Source organism: Gadus macrocephalus, chromosome 9 (assembly GCF_031168955.1).
Source record: "Gadus macrocephalus chromosome 9, ASM3116895v1".
Classification (NCBI taxonomy): Eukaryota; Metazoa; Chordata; class Actinopteri; order Gadiformes; family Gadidae; genus Gadus; species Gadus macrocephalus.
This window is the reverse complement of record NC_082390.1, coordinates 17,245,016-17,260,838: the sequence shown is the minus strand read 5'-3', so window position 1 is coordinate 17,260,838 and position 15,823 is coordinate 17,245,016. Positions and strand designations below refer to the sequence as shown.

The 15,823-nt window shown below is 41.9% G+C and overlaps 2 long non-coding RNA genes across 2 annotated transcripts; one reads left to right on the top strand and one right to left on the bottom strand.

Annotated features, from left to right (window-relative positions):
* Nucleotides 1–4,818: 4,818 nt before the first annotated feature.
* On the bottom strand, nucleotides 4,819–6,579 carry LOC132464715 (uncharacterized). Its single transcript, XR_009527334.1, has 2 exons — nucleotides 6,386–6,579; nucleotides 4,819–6,211 (listed from the first exon to the last, which is right to left on the bottom strand). It is a non-coding gene; the product is annotated as an uncharacterized LOC132464715 (long non-coding RNA).
* Nucleotides 6,580–13,289: 6,710 nt separating this feature from the next.
* LOC132464714 (uncharacterized) lies at nucleotides 13,290–15,823 on the top strand. Its single transcript, XR_009527333.1, has 5 exons — nucleotides 13,290–13,933; nucleotides 14,443–14,677; nucleotides 14,850–14,945; nucleotides 15,186–15,350; nucleotides 15,565–15,823. It is a non-coding gene; the product is annotated as an uncharacterized LOC132464714 (long non-coding RNA).

The window sequence follows — 15,823 nt, the reverse complement described above, 5'->3', positions numbered from 1 at the left end:
GATGTGCACACATGAGCACAATGTGTGACATTGCAAGATAATCACAAGAGTCTATCATCATCTGATATGTAAAATATGTGTTGCATTATTTTGCAGACGGAAAATAATAAGAGGGAAGCGGCAGAAGGGAATTGGGACACGGGGGCTATGGGAACACGTTCAAGATGCATATTAATAGACTCTGGCATGCTTTAGTCAGGGTAAACGGGGAAAAACGCTGCACAGCAATTTTCAGCAGTTAATTTAAGTTTTATGTGGAAGAACCGCATTAAACAACCTATTATCCAACATGGGATATTTTAGGAGTTTTAAATATCTGTCCGAGGGTACCTAATGCAACTCACAAAAAGACCAATTCACTGTATTTTATTTACTATAGTTTAAACTAACTAGCGTTTAAACCTTACTCTGATGTGAAAGCGGAATGATCGGTAAGATCATACATTTCATTGACCAAATAGAATATAACAAAAGGCAGTCTCATAAAAACTGCGATTCCATCTCTCTCTCTCCAGGTCCATATGCTGAGTGATGGCTCTCTCCCCCTTTGATCCTCCGCCATTAGAAAACAAATCACAGTTGGTTTAAAGTTTAAAATCATTATTCATCAAACATACCGATATGATGGTGATAAGGTTAGACTTTCAGCGCTTAACACGAACAAAAACAGTGAAGATCATGAATATGGATGAGGGCACACACTATTAACATGTTGACATGACTTCATCCAACCCGGTATCACGCGATTGCGTGCTCCTGCGCACAAACGTTAATCTATTGAAGCGTGTTCCAGAGCACGATAGTCCGACTTTTTGCGTGTTACACAGAACGAAATGTAAACCAATGCATTCTGAATGGGAGTGTTCTAAGACAATTAACGTGCTCCACAAAACGGTACGAGAGAGAGAGAAAGAGAGAGAGGGAGGGACAGAGAGAGAGAGAGAGAGAGAGAGCGAGAGAGGCTTCAGAAAGGGTGTGCGCAGATAGTACAGTGCACCCTAGTTATGTTTATGCCAAAACCACAAATGCTATATGTATATATATATATATATATATATATTGCCTAATTATATATATTGCCTATATATATGTATAATTAGGCTATAATTATATTATTTAGCGTGTAATGAGACAATCTATAGCCAAATTGTCGAAGATGCCCGAGAATCTTCGGGGATATCAGCATGGGAAAAATCGGCGAATCAGACCCATGAACCTATAAAGAAAGACGTAATCTCAAGCGGGAGAGAACGTTTGCGGTGCTGGTTTGTGTCACGTAAGTACAGGGCTCTCATGTCTCATGCATTCGGCGTGAGACACACGCAATTCAACCCATGCACACGCTCGAACCTGTGCCGTGTTCCAATACCCGTACTGTCCGTACTTACTAGCCAAAATTTGAGTAAGATCCGGCGAAAATAAAGTATACTTCAAGGACCCGGATGCCGTACTCAAAACGGGCTAATCCTGAAGTGTGGATCGAAGGACACTCCCCGTACTCAACGGCAGCCATCTTAGCTACGTAGCGGAAGAGGCGGAGCCAGGCTGAGCCAAAGTCGGCGCATTTTCCACATAGCCTGCATTAATAGAGCAATTTTGTAGTTTTCATAGCTGCTAGGCGTAAAGAGTTCACCGTTCAAAGCGGGATGTTTATTGCGGGGGAGTAGCCACGGCGGCAGTCGTGATCGTAATTTCCGGTTAGTGCACCACGGAGTACTTGATTTGGAACAGCACTCACATCTGAAAAAATAACGTAGTAGATAGTGCGGATAGTATACTTCCTTTAAGTATACTCATGGAAGTATGGGTATGGTCTCACGAAAATACGGGACACTGTCACGTTATTTAATCTATTGAAACGTGATCAGGGGGTAGGCCTATTTTCTAAATTTTGTATTTCAATTGGAAGTAGGCTATTTGTCGTGTCACTAAGCATGACTTCCAAACTAAGGTTCTGTCCGGGAGCGTTCTCCCTAATGTCCCTTATGGAGCTCCGTACAGATCATTCATTGTTGAAAATTGTCTGTGATAACTAACAAATGACAGCTTTTGGCCACCCGTTTCTACTTAAAATTGTCTGTGATAACTAACAATATGACAGCTTTTGGCCACCCGTTTCTACTTTCACCTTTGATACTGAGAAATTGTGACAATACACGGATAGGCCTATATTAAATGCAGGTGCGCTGCTCTGTAGGCAAACCGCGAAGGAAAAAAGGGTAGCTGCTTCATCTGTTCTTTTTAGAATTGTATGTCTTGATGTTTATTTTATCTAGCCATCTATTCTCTTGTTTTTGGCTATGTGAATGAACGTCCGCGTCGATGCCTCGATCGCAAGTCCAGTGTCGCGAGCGGACGTTGCCATGACATCTAGAAATCATACCATATTTAATGGGTTGTAGTGAGTGTAACATAATTCACCTACAGTATTTTGTTATGTGTTGTTCTTTCAATTGTGTTTGGCATGTCGTTTACTGTCTTGGTGGTTCAGGGATCGCTGTCCCTTTTAAGGATTACGAGCGTCTCATGACGTCAGAGCCCATGCGGGATTTGTTTACCTTCAGCACGTTTTGATTTCCCGTTTCTCTCTTACTAAATAAACGAGTCACACAACTGTGTGCTCAACGTGCGAAATTGTGTCTCTCACTTATGGCAATTTCCACAGGGTTAACATTAATATTGATGTGTAGGGGTTGTTTATAACTCGTGAATAATATTGTTTAGACCACGGTCTGGGGGAATACTCTGATTCTGATTGGCTGCAGTGCGTGCATTAACTCCTGATATAGCCCTACAGACACCTGCTTAGTAGTTCCAGTCAGTGTTTAGATTCTCTGCCCGAGCCCGAGCCCGACGCGGGCCGGGCCGATATTTCCCACCACTATACTCGGGCCGGGCCTTTGATCGAGCGTTTTTATTTTTATTTTACCATTGGTTTATTGGCCTAATCTGAGGAGAAATCTATGCCATAAACAGAAATATTATAGGCATTTATTACACGGGTCTTCTCAATGCCGTGGAACGTTCCGTTCACTTGCATGGGTAGTAGTCCGGTGACTTGTCTACCCCAGCGTCTACCGTTGCTAAGCGACGTCACCGTCTTTGCGGACAAATTATTTCTCTGCTGATCAACACTACAAATGGCCAAAAGACTTGTATCCCCCCCCCCCCCCCCCCCTTAAATAAATACTATGGCAGAATTATTATTATTATTATTCTCATTGAACGTGAACATGTGTTTTTACAGTAGAGTGGTGGAGGGATGACGTATGTTGGCCAACCCGGAAGTGAGCGTCGCCCTGGATTCCCTCGACAAAAAGCCAACGGATTTTGGATTATTATAAATTGAAACAATTTATTAAATAAATATTTGTGAGACGTCATTACTCATTTGTGAGATGAGTTTGCTTCCTATTTATGTCGAGTATACACCCCTACTGTCCACAAGCATCCCCCCCATATGGATTTGGAGAATTGTTGCCACGTCCCAGTGGTGGAGGTATCATATATATGAAAGAGGGCATTCAATTATACTATAATGATCAATTAGGAGGCCGAAGCCCTAAAGGAAGTGATGCAATAGGTGACTGAGGGTCAACATTTGAGAACCCCTTTTATCAAAGGGGGTCTCAAAGGACTCATACGCTTCAACAGCGGCTGCAGCAGAAGTGTTGAGACAAAAGATGATAAAGACATTTATAGAATATTCCCATTCACATGATTCTTCGCACGACCTGCAGGTTGGAGACTGAAATAACCCCCAAAATGAGTAATAATGTAAAAGCAGCCAAGTCCCACAAATTGCTTGAACTATTTATTTCATTCCATTGTTTCGTTGATATGCATTATTGAAAAGTTTCAAGCATATGGATTTAATGCAATATCCACAAACAGTTCAAAATGGTACCATGAAATGTCTTGTTTATTGTATTAACCAGTTCATTTCTCTTTTGTGAAAGTCACCAAAAGTCAAAAAAAGTTAAACGCAAGGTCACAGACCAACAGTGGAGCTGTGTTGGGAACCAGCAGCCAAGAGCTTCCATGGAAACTTTCTACCCATGTTAAATAGATTTAGTTGGCAGTTCCTTTTCTGCCCATTCTTTTTTAAACTTGTGGAAGCACTTTGCAGTACTGGGAGACACCATTTCTAACGGCAATGGAGCTCGATTCTAAAAATATCAAAAGATGCCCAAAGCAAATACCTTTAAACCATAGTTGTGTTTTATCAAATAAAATTTCAGAGTTTCATTGACCACAAATTGAGCAGAAATATTTTGCATACAAATCTTTAAATAGTTTAACCACATTAAGAAAAATACATTTGTTAATTTTTTTTATTAGTGAAGCCACACGTTTTGCACATTATCCAAACAGAATACCTGAAATGTTGATATTTCAGCCCTTTCGGATTAAAACAAGAGAAAAGGACAACCTAACAAGAGTGAAAAGTTTGGGTTAGGTGACCTATAGTTCAAAGATGTCCCTGGTCAGGTAGAATAAATAAAAGTGTATTCCCAATTGCTCCAGGACATTCGTGTAATTTACTTGTGAGCTCTCCCTCAAGCCTAGAGACATCAGTGTTGAACCACCAACTGAAAGAGGGTATTTGCCATTAGTATGAGTGACAACATTCCATGGCTATTAATTTAGTTCATTATATTTAGCCGATTTGAATAGACTTTTCTAGCAGGTGAGGCTGTCAAAGAACTAAATATGGAGCAACTACAAAAAGTAAATTTGCAGCATGACCAAATTATACAAAAAGTATAGGAACTGTTCTAGCAGATATGTTTTAGAAGTCTCTTTTGATAGGCAGGGAATAATGGTCTTTGTCACCCTGTAGTCATGCCATCAAATATGTTGGGCAAAGTACCGCTACTGATTAATCCAGTAGACTCACCAGTCAAGTCCCCCTAGTTAGAAAATGGAAGAAACCCAGTTAGTCATGTTAATTATTCTGTTGTTACAAATGAAGACTAATACTTTCCACATATTGCAATCCAAGTTACTGGCTGCAGTCTTGGATTTTATAGTTCTATATGAATAGATTCAATTTACTAAACTATTAATCATGCTTCAGAAGAATTAACCTTTCTTGGATGGCAGATCTACCACAAGCCTCCATTGCCACAACCTCCAGATGGCTTACGACCTACGGCAACTCCTCGACTACTGCAAGCCAACAAATTGGCTCTTGCACATCAGACACGCATTTTGCTTTATTTTAGGTTTTCAAGCATCTTAAAATACCCAAAACATCGCTCCAATACACAAGTCAGCTAATGGCCTACAAGGAAATGCTGAAGCTAGTGTTAGTGATGGCGATAGAAATGGACAAGCTTGCGTGTACAAATATGCAACTAGAATTGCAAGGTTCACAGCCCAGTTGCATAAGTGGTCACAACCGTTGGATTGTAAGCAAGGGTAAAAAAAAAAAAATTCCCACAAACTAGTCAACATGGTCAATTGAAAGCCTGTACAAAACGACCCTGGAATAGTCAAATGCAGCTTTACTCCGGATGAATTAAGCCAAATTGCATAAACATCCAATGGTAAACAGTATACAAATGCAATCAAGGTTGCACTCACACTAGGCCACCTGGCCGTGACCGTCGCAACTGTGGCCTGGCCACGGTAGGCTCTTGTACATACGCCATCACGTCGCTAGCATCCAAACCATTCTACCAAACCTTAACCAACTAGTGAAAAATGGAACAAAACTTTAGCACACACCCAGTGACTAATCACCTTGTCCAGGGGTGTTCCAACGTGGTTTACCAGAGGGCCTTGTGGACTTAAAGTAAGCCACGCATTTGACAGAGACAGCACGGAATGACGTTAAACTAAGCTAATCTACAGGTTACTAGTGCTAGTGCAATTACATGAGCATTTTGCACAATATTTGTACTCCAATGCAACGTAAAGCAGGCTTCTTCAGAAACCCGTAGCCTGCTACATTGAATGGCAACGGTAACAAATCCTGACCAAGACCGAAAGATGGCTCTGGAAGCCACTACGGCCCACGCAGCAGATTACTGCGTGGACCGTGGTGGCTTCCAGATCAACCCTTCGGTGGACCATTCATACACATGTATTCCGAGGATGTTTTGAAGACACTGGAGTCCCATGGCACTAGATTCCTTTGAAGACTAAGTTGGTATGGGGGGGCCCAAAGGGGGCCCCCCCATAGATCTTGTCAGTCATCTAACACCTGTTAAGAAAAACACACACACACACATCACAAGATACAAATCAGCAAAGCTAGGTTAACAAACAGCGGCGACATGCATGTCAAGGTGCAAAGAGCAGGGATACTGATGGCTTGTGTCTGAGGAGACAGCCCAAAAACATCAACATTTAATAAAGGAAAATAACTTTTACTCACTGCGGTGGTCTGTTTCGAAGTGCCATGTTGGTAGCAATATTTGTCTGGGCTGTTCAGTCAAATGCCCACAAAAACAAACACGCAACAACGCATACTTTCAGTTTGTATAAAGTGACAATAGTGATCTGCAAACTAGATCGAAAACTTTCAACCCTCAATAAACTCAACCTCGATTGACACAGGCCGATGCGAAAAGTAAACCAAACACATTGTGTTCACCTTATAATGGGGTGCGTGACAGGTGATCTCAATTAAGAGCTAATCATTCGGACACTACGCTGAACATTTGTAAACGTCATTTGCGTCAGTAAATGCGCCGGGCATTTGTGTGACGCAGACAGATGCGCCCACATCATGTAAACAAACCGGACACTCGAGGAAAGCTTGAGGTTGTATTGATGTTGAAGGTTACATTTCCTTGAACAAGGTTTTTCTTATTAATTTTGAATGTTACATTTTCTATTTTAAATCCCAAATAAATTGTTGACATTTCTGAACGAAAGCCGGAGACTCCGAGAAAACGAGACTTAAATGTATTCGTTTTCTCGGTTATTCAGCTTCTTCTTCTCTTCCGGAAAAACACGACCGCATTGCATTGTGGTATACGGAAGTAACATGAAGGGAACATCGTGGCTGTTTCCAGAGAATGTCTAATATTCGTAGACGGGCTCTGCTGTTTCCCAAAGTGAAGGCTGCAGCCTTGCTAGGACGCGTCCTTGCTAGTCGCGTCCTATGGAGATGAGACTAGAGTGCTAGCTCGAGTGCTTCCTAGCGTTTGTAACGTCGGACTTTGGGAACGACTTGGTAGTGTGGAAGCGCTTCCGCTTCCGCTTTTTAATACTGCGTGTCCGCTTGTAAACACATGTGCGCTTATGAATAAAACATGGCAGCAATCAAGCTGATCGATATTTATTTGACTTTTGTCTGTTATGAATGCGGTCATGGAGCCTCTTTGGGGAAGTCACAAAAGCTTTGTTGTGGTTGATCGAATTGTCTTTATTAAAAGGAAAATCCATTCAATTTTTATAAAACTAAGTGAAATTGTCTGAGAACTTAATTCATGCATCACATTTACAGTACGGTTGATTACTATTATGCAGGGGGAAAAAGACAAAAAAGAAAGAGATGATAAACGTATTTATTTGGATATATTATTTAACTGATCTGATTCATTCATTCATATATGCCTACAATCTACCAGTGCTTTGAACACATAAGTATATCATATAAAATACAATTAAATACGTTCATTAAAAATTACAAACATTGCAAATGATCGGTTGTGCATTAATTTTACAACATTGGATAGTGGCACTATCCCTTCCACCGGTAAACAAATGTTTGTGCGCCACCCTAAGGCGCACAAAAGCCTCCGTTTGCTGGGCTGACCCTAAAAAAAACGATTCAACACAAACATAAATAGGTATACATGAATAATGTAATCTTGTGAGAGAGTAAATTGACATTGGTGACAGTGGTGTTTAACACCAGCTACGTCCATGCAAAATATAGCAACGTATCATTAAGTTGCAAAAACGTTTGAAAAGTGGCACAGGTCTTTAGGCTTGATTATTTGCATTAAAATGATGAATCTATAAAAAGCAATACGGCACAAAATATTTCTGAAAACTAATATAACTTCACTTCGTTTGAACGTGTACTGCTCTGCCATTTTCAAGAACCCGCCCAGTGAACGCAGAGGATTGTGGGTAGTTTTGGCTCGAAGTCACGCCTCTTCCGGTAGGGCGCATGGGACCTATGAGATCGAAAAATATGAATGGGTGTCAATGGAGAGAAAATAATTATTTTCTGGTCCCGGTCTTTATATGCCCTGGATTACACATATGTTGTTTGTGGATTTAAAGGATAATTTTTCATGCAAAGAGTTCGACCGTTTATTGTGCAATTGTTCAGATAAAGGCTGTAGAGAAAACACAACGAGAAAGACTACACGGCTCGTATGTGACGTCACGCTCCCTGCGACTGGCGTGGAGAAGACCGACAATCTTCCCATCGGCATAACTGAAACTCTGCACGTGCCCCGATTTATAATGGTTTTCACCTCTTTCGATGCTTTTATCCTCCCCTTGGAAAAAACGGTGAAGTGGGGCAGAGAGATCGCCATCTCTGTGCCGAGTTCCAAGGGCGGGTGTGGTGACGTATATCATATGCGTCTAGAGCAGCGAAGAGCTGTAGTTCACAAAGCGGCCTCACATAAAACCTAAAATTATCAAACTTCTTCATGAACATTTTTAGTTTTCTTTGCATGAAAAATTATCATTTAAATCCACAAACAACATATGTGTAATCCAGGGCATATAAAGACTGGGACCAGAAAATAATTATTTTCTCTCCATTGACACCCATTCATATTTTTCGATCTCATAGGTCCCATGAGCCCTACCGGAAGGGGCGTGACTTCGCCACTCTATAGGGTCCGACTGCGTCCTGCGTCCTCCTGCAAGACACGCCCCTCGTGTGAAATACACGCCCCTCGTGTGAAATACACGCCTATACAACGACTGACCAATCTCAGCGTGATGATGTAATACGTATGTACGGTGTCACAATGACAATGGGATTTCCACTGAAGTTTCCCCCGTCCTTCCTTACTCTGATGTTGGAGTTTATTTGTAAGCAACTTTATTGGAGCTCCAGCAGTTGTCTTGTTGAGCAACAACATCGTTAACTCTTCGGTTACGAAGCTGTTCCGTTTTTGTCAAAACCTACAAAACGTAGTTATCTTTGCCATACAGCTACACAGCCTGCCACACCATAGGTACACAAAATGGGGTTTCAATAAAGGATACAAGCCTTAGAATTGTACATTTTCGCCCCTATTCCACTTGAATTGTTTACAGACAATACTTATGCATACGATAGGGAATTCTTAGTAAGGGAAACATGACTCAGGCCATAAGGGTAGGCTACATTTTTTTATTATAGAGAAAGGGAAGGTCATTACACAAAGCATTTAAAGTAAATAAAAAAGTAAATACAAAATATGTGCAATAACATTAAGGGATAAAATTATTATTAAAAATGGGAAACACAAGAGGCATTGGCAGGCATAATTTAACACAAAAAAAATTACAAAATTAAGTGTATACAATGTAAGCGCAGGTGTGACATAGATGCTGTAACATGACTCACACAAACAGACAGATCTTCCTCAGGCATCTTTGATCTAATTAAGTCCTTTGCAAGCAGTGTGCAGATCCTTTCCCGCTCCTACTAGTTAGCGGCTAACCACATAGCCATGGGATGACAACTTCAAATCGGTAACACGGCAAAATGATGATAATCAAATCAATACAAACCAGTGAGAGTATATTGCGACAAAACCAACACGGCATCAAACGCGGTACTTAACAATTAAATAGGTAACATGAAAAGCAACAACTGTTAAGCTTAAGCAATATCAACATAAAGGAAAAGTTAGCAGAGACATCCCAAAAACGCAGCCAATTTGTGGTTGGATTGACGACACATTATTACGCTGTGAGTGTACATGAAAATTTTAAGTAGAACTACACCAAGAACAATGACAGTATACGATCTCTGACTGATAATGCAGTCCACTTACCAAATCAATCGAGGCAATCATCTTTCTGCTATCTAACTGCTGTTGACCAGTTCGTTACATCTCCGGAGTAGGTTCGACAAGAGAAGAGACGCCGTCGTGAATCAGACCAATCAGGGCCGACTACGCCCCCGACCCTACTCTGTATAGGCGTGTATTTCACACGAGGGGCGTGTATTTCACACGAGGGGTGTGTATTTCACACGAGGGGCGTGTATTTCACACGAGGGGCGTGTCTTGGCAGGAGGACGCAGGACGCAGTCGGACCCTACTCCGTCTAGGATGCAGCGATGCATCCTTGAAAAATCTCGGAATTCTCAAAAACAAAGGACGCAAAAATGGCGCGGCTTTCGAGTGTCCTCAACATTGGAACAGTGCTTGTCGGCGTTCTATGACGTAGCGTCCTTAAAAGGGCGGCCGTTGAGCATGCTTCCTTGACATTGGGAAACAGCCCGTATGTACCCTATTTTAAGTCCACTATATAGTGCCCTATATAGTGGACCACTGAGAATTCGAACACCCTACCAAATGGCGTGCACCCTATTTAGTGCACTACATCCATGATAGGGAACGATTTCGAATACAGCTACTGATCGGCCATGAGTGAGACGTTCAAAACGAGGACGAGGATTTAACGGAATTGTTCAAATTCATTCAAATTCAAATTTCTTTATTATTGGATAGGGTATGATATCAATGATTTGGGCTTTGAGTAGGCCTATATTTCTTAAATATATTTCTTAAATTTTTTCACCCCTTCGCCTTTTGAATATGAAATCTATAATCTCAGCCTCTCTATAATTTGCCCAACACATATTTTATTGTTCAAATAAAATCCCATCCTTATTTTGCCATTCATATTGAATCTTTACTGTCTTTCATTCACAATTTCATTCACAATCATCTAATAATTATTCATAACGCTCTTCCATCTCCTTGGCTGCATTAAGACGAGGCTCGGGTCAGAGCAAAGATCGGGATCCACACATGATAAGGGATAAAGTTATTTATTAGAATAAAGTAAGTATCATGAAATCTGTAAAGGGATTAGTGTAGCGTATGGAAGATTAGAAAATGTGCGATTACATGGTTTGGACAGAAAACCAGTACCAAAATCACAAGGACCGCCAGAACGGAGGAAACTTACCCAGACAGACAAAACAAATACTGGGAACAACAAACCATCTTTACCATGTTGGAAATACCCAAACAAAATGCAACAAACCAAACCTGAACAGCAAACCAACATATGTGACCAACCAACTGAACTACTGACTAAACACACAATTCTTTCGACTAGCCTATGTATATGGGCAGTGGAAAGTGTGCTGTGGGGATGTTGAATAGTGTTAATATAAAACAAAACATGGAACCAAACCAAAGGCCCAAAACCTTAAGGAACCACCCTGAACAGAACCCAAGCCCACCTGCCTCTGTGGAAAGAGAGAGAGACTGGCTACAGCCTGCGTGGCAGACCTGCACAGGTGCACCTCATCAGCTGACAAGCCTCTCAGCCCCGCCCACTGGCTACCTGTAGCAGGTAGGCAAACACAGAGGACCCAGCAGACGAAGGAGAGAGAGAGCAGTCACAGCTGTCACATCTGTTGCCTGAAGATTCTTTGTTTGTCTCCAACAAAACCTTCCAAACAGATGAATCATTGGCTCATCCCAGAAGTGTCAAATTACTTTTGTGTGTCAAAACGGGCAGGGTGGTCGTGGACTCCTGAAAAATACTATGGTTGTTTTGTATGTAGAATAAAATGCCATTGTACATTTAAAAAAAAAAGGGAAGACTTTCACAATGCAGGATTCTGGGAATGCAGTGATGGAATCCCGATAACACCTGTTCCCTAATAAATGGGCTCAAGATTCTGAGTCTGCCTGCAAGAGGTTGTGTGTGTGTGTGTGTATGTGTGTGTGTGTGTGTGTGTGTGTGTGTGTGTGTGTGTGTGGTTGCAACCCGGTATCACGCGATTGCGTGCTCCTGCGCACAAACGTTAATCTATTGAAGCGTGTTCCAGAGTACGATAGTCCGACTTTTTGCGTGTTACACAGAACGAAATGTAAACCAATGCATTCTGAATGGGAGTGTTCTAAGACAATTATATCTGTACGGAGCTCCATAAGGGACATTAGGGAGAACGCTCCCGGACAGAACCTTAGTTTGGAAGTCATGCTTAGTGACACGACAAATAGCCTACTTCCAATTGAAATACAAAATTTAGAAAATAGGCCTACGTGTCCCTGATCACGTTTCAATAGATTAAATAACGTGACAGTGTCACGTATTTCCGTGAGACCATACCCGTACTTCCATGAGTATACTTAAAGGAAGTATACTATCCGCACTATCTACTACGTTATTTTTTCAGATGCGAGTGCTGTTCCAAATCGAGTACTCCGTGGTGCACTAACCGGAAATTACGATCACGACTGCCGCCGTGGCTCCTCCCCCGCAATAAACATCCCGCTTTGAACGGTGAACTCTTTAAGCCTAGCAGCTATAAAAACTATAAAAACTACAAAATGACTCTATTAATGCAGGCTATGTGGAAAATGCGCCGACTTTGGCTCAGCCTGGCTCCGCCTCTTCCGCTACGTAGCTGGATGGCTGCCGTTGAGTACGGGGAGTGTCGTTCGATCCACACTTCAGGATTAGCCCGTTTTGAGTACGGCATCCGGGTCCTTGAAGTATACTTCTTTTCGCCGGATCTGAATTGGAACGTACTGCGTACTCAAATTTTGGCAGAGGTGGAAAGTAACGAATTACATTACTCGCGTTACTGTAATTGAGTAGCTTTTTTGTGTACTTGTACTTTTTTAACTACTTTTTAAAATGTGTCATTTTACTTTTACTTAAGTACATTTTCTTTGGAGTAATGTACTTCGGTACATTTTACAGCACAAGCGTTACTGAGTAAAAAAAAATCTCACTGAAACCAAAAAAACGTGTTCTGGTAATGAATTATGGGATGTAAAAAACGGAACGTTGTGCCCCTGCGCGCCGGCAGCTCTAGAATTCTAGCCTAGAACCTAGTTCTTTTATAAAGAGTGTTGGCGCGTACGATCTGTCTCTCACTCAAACGATGATGGCACTTTTTGCTGAATGTAGCACTATGTAGTTTATGTAGCACTTTTTTAAATAAAAAGAAATGTGTTTTGGAAATGATTTTACCGTGAGTAGTCATTTTGCCATTTGGGGCTGCTCCCTTGCATGGGTGAAGGCCAATTTCCACTGGAATCGGCACGGAAGCGGCACAGCAGCGAATCGCTCGCCGAAAATAATATAAACCATTCAAGTGAACGTAGGGGAGAGCCGGGTCGATTGAAACACTTTTCAGTTCAACGTCTTTTTCAAAGATGACGTTACGTATACAAATAATTTTAACATGTGATCAACAACTCACAGGTGTGTTCTCTTAGTTGCAAGTGAAATTTAATACATATGTTGGATGATCGAGCTGTTTTTTAACTTTGAACGTATGTTGACATTTGTTTCAAACGCCCCGCCTAGTCGGGACGTTTGAAACACGCATGCGGGACGAATGAAACAGCATATTTTAAAAATAATCTATTGCCCTTACTCTTGTTTTTATGCAACATACCAGACAACATACTAGTGTACTCTTCATTGCTAAAATTTCACATAATTCCGCATAATATAAATAGGTCAAAATATATTTTTGGCCCGTGCGTAATTGTCAAGATGCACATTTCGATTAAAACTCACCTTTCTTCTTTTGGACGACTAAATTTGCATTCAATTTACTTATTTCCCTGTCCTAAGTCATGTTTAAGGATACACAGTTGAACATCCTTTTATTTATTTTAAACAAAAACGACCAGGTCAACAGGATATCACGAGACCTGTTACAGCGGAAATTTATCCAAGCGCCGCACGGGGTTAATTTCTTTTCAACACGCACAGCCCGGCGCACAGAAGCATCCGGAGTCTCTGTGGACAGGTAAGTGGCTAAACTTATTTTATCTGATCAATATTGTGTAATAGTCTGCACATTGACATGAACATTATGTTGAAATCATATAATAAGCAGAACTTTGATGAAAATTGCACTCTAGCTGATTGATGGTAATGGCTGGAGAAAAAAATAAATCGGCATGCCATGTGTCATGACCAAGAGCAAGGGTGTAGTAGGCTAGCCTATAGCTTATACCCAGCAGTTTTTAAGTGTGCATGTCCACTAAATTAAATTATTATTGTCATAATTTAATGTAGCCGTTGTTATTTTGGATGCGTTACAATCATGGACAAAAAGTAGGCCTACCCAGCAAAATATGTAATAGCCCAGCTCCCACTCATAGCCTAACCCAGGCCTAATAGTTAGTTAGTTAATCAGTCTATAATGTTAAGTGAATTGTGCTGTAGGCCTACATTTACAGTATTTCCACTGCAAACTAGTGAAGACACATGGACAGTATAGTAGGCTAAATATTTGTATTCTTTGTCACACAGGTGACACAGGTAGTGTGTACTCCCGTCGGTGCAAGCCTCATGCGATCACACTGGACCCAAGGTGGGGGTGACTCCATCAGCGGGCCAGGTGATGGTGGGAGGAGCAGCTGAGGTGGCACCAGGGGTGACTCCAGCAAGGGGGGCGGCATCAGGAGCGGGCGAGAAGAGCCTCTTCTTGGGAGCCCGAGAGGAGGGAGGCTGCTTGGCGGGATGACGCTGCTTCAGAGTTCGGGTCGTAAGTATAGCAGTTGTCCTGAAAACATAAAATGTGCATTTTAATGCTAATTGAATTACTTTAAATGTGGTAGGTCTACATGACTGTAGACAAAGGAAGGCCAGACAAGATATGAGATGCAAGAGTAACTCCAAATGCCTCTTTCTCCCTTTTCTCTTTGTAATCTTTCTAGGCCCGGCCTTAGGGTAAGACCGGACGATGTCCAGGCAGAATTCGAGGGCATCTTCCTCAGGCCAGACAGCTTCGTCAGGCCCGGCAACTCGTCCAGGTACATCCATGCCTGCCAAAGGACACATTTAAAAAATACACTTTTAAATAAATAAATGTTTATATTCCCACCCTCCTGATCCTTGTTAAATTCCCTGATGGGAGAGTTGTAGCCTGGTGGTCTAGCAGCTTCTCTGCCATCCACTAACCTATAGACTTTTCTTATGAACTTTGACTTATGGGACTATTTACTTATGTATTATGAACTCTGTTGCTTCTGATGAACTGTTCCTACCTGAAGTGGCACCTGGAGAAGCGCTGACCTCGTCACCTGAAGCCTTGGGAGGAGGACGGTCTGTGGAATGGGATCCGGTGAAGTCATTTCCCTCAAACGCGGAGGGTTTAAAAGGCCAGATCCCTGAACTTGAGAACCCGGAGGTGATGTTCTTCACTGTTGCAGCCTCTGGTAAGGCTTCAGCAATGATGGAGGGCACATCATATATAGAGATGTTGATCCCTTGGTGGCTCCTCATCCACCTGTCCGCCGCACTGTTTACGTACCCCTTTAGGGGGCCGAAGACACTAATGTCCATTGGCTGCAACCTGCGGGTGCAGTGGGGAGGGAATGACAGCAGCACTATGCCGTTGGCTCTGCAGTAATCGATTGCTGCAATTGACAGGTGGGACGGGTGATTGTCCAGCAGGCGGAGCAGCTTCGACTCCTCGGACACGGGTGTGACTCCGCTGAGGTCACTGACCTGACCTGCTTCTGCCCCATCTGGGCGCACCTGGACAGTGGTGACCCCTGTAAATAGTTGTGTGAGCATAGTTGTGTATATATATAGTGATGTGTATATAGTTGTTTTGATATGTATATAGTTGTTAGCATCGTTTCTACTAGTTAAGTGTATATCGTTTTTTTCATATTTATATGGTTGT